Genomic DNA, 1,509 nt, shown 5'->3' with positions numbered 1-1,509 from the left:
CAGCCTAAACTTGCTTAGGGAATGGTTTGTGCCCCAGCCCCTGTGGCACTCGAGAGTCCTATAAGTACACAACAGAGTGAAGTAAACCATAACCAGTGACTATAAAGACGAAGAAACTGAACTTGTGTTACTTTAATTCTATTTTCTATGAGACAACTTAGAGTTTTTGTGTTTAATATTTAAAACAGTTAAAACAGTGTGAAATGAAATGTAGTAGGTGCAATCCGGCTCACATGTGAAATATTTTGCTGAATTTGAATACTATCTTTAATACTGAAATGCATTCTTCTTAAACTGTTATTTGCCTTAAATCTAAAGAATGAATCAAGAAAATGCATCAGTAACATCAGTGGTAGGACTTGGTAATTACATTAGTTACCAGATAATTGTTTATATAAAATATTATTATATCAAACTATAACCGAAAGACCAAAATTCAAACTATTAATAGCTATAATACTTCTGAGAAAAGAATTGAGCTCTTTTTGTCTTGCAGGAACTTGGGCAGTTATTCTTAATTCAAAAAATTAACTATACAATTAAAATTATTCAAATCTGGTGTACGGCCATGCCACTCTGAACGTGCCCGATCTTGTCTGATCTTGGAAGCTAAGCAGGGTCGGGCCTGGTTAGTACTTGGATGGGGGACCACCTAGGAAGACCAGGTGCTGTAGGTGTTAAAAAAAAAAAAATTTAAATCTGAGGTGTGATATCCATGCAACACGAAATGACACCAACACAGCAGAACTCAAAAAACAAACAAACAAACAAAAAAACAAAATAGGGTTGGAGGGGAGAAGACAGAGAAACACTGATGTCTGGATTGATTGTGAAACACGTAATAACCTTCAGCATTGCGCATAGCTTCAATTCATGATTATTACTGAAAATAATTCTTAAGTAAAAAGAAGGGAGCTGTTAAAAAATCACCCACCTACGCAGCCAAATACTCAGGGTATAGTCCCGGAGTTAAGCAGTTGGCTCTAGAATCTACAACCTAAACTTTCTCTATTATCAAAAGTCCTAAAAGCACTAGAGATTCAATGCCATCTTTATCAAAATGCTAACTGCCTTGCCCCGCCCCCCCCACCTGAAACGGACAATCTGATTCTGAATTCACATGGAAATGCAGGAGACTCTGAAGAGCCAAAACTATCCAAAAGGAACAAAGTTGGAGGACTCACATGTCCTGATTTCAAAAACTTAACTATACAGCTGCAGTAATCAAGACAACATGGTACTGGCATAAGACTAAACACAGAGACCAATGGAATGGACTTGAGAGCTCAGTAAGAAAGCTACACATCCACAGTCAAGTGAGTTTTTTGGACAAACGTGTCAAAACCACTCAGTGGGGAAAGAACAGTCTTTTCAACACATGGTGCTGCGGAGCTTCTGGGTTGGTGAATGTACCAATATGCTGGGAGGGCAGCACTTCCCAGTTCCCTGGAGACAGAAGCTCCTGCACCAAGGACCCTTCCAGACCTCACCTACGTACCTCTTTATCTG

At 38.9% G+C, this 1,509-nt stretch overlaps 1 pseudogene; it reads left to right on the top strand.

Moving 5' to 3' along the window:
• Positions 1-558: 558 nt before the first annotated feature.
• On the top strand, positions 559-677 carry LOC112470203 (annotated as a pseudogene).
• Positions 678-1,509: the final 832 nt, after the last annotated feature.

This window comes from Pteropus alecto, unplaced genomic scaffold (assembly GCF_000325575.1).
Source record: "Pteropus alecto unplaced genomic scaffold, ASM32557v1 scaffold177, whole genome shotgun sequence".
Lineage (NCBI taxonomy): Eukaryota > Metazoa > Chordata > Mammalia > Chiroptera > Pteropodidae > Pteropus > Pteropus alecto.
This window is presented reverse-complemented; position numbering and strand designations above follow the sequence as displayed.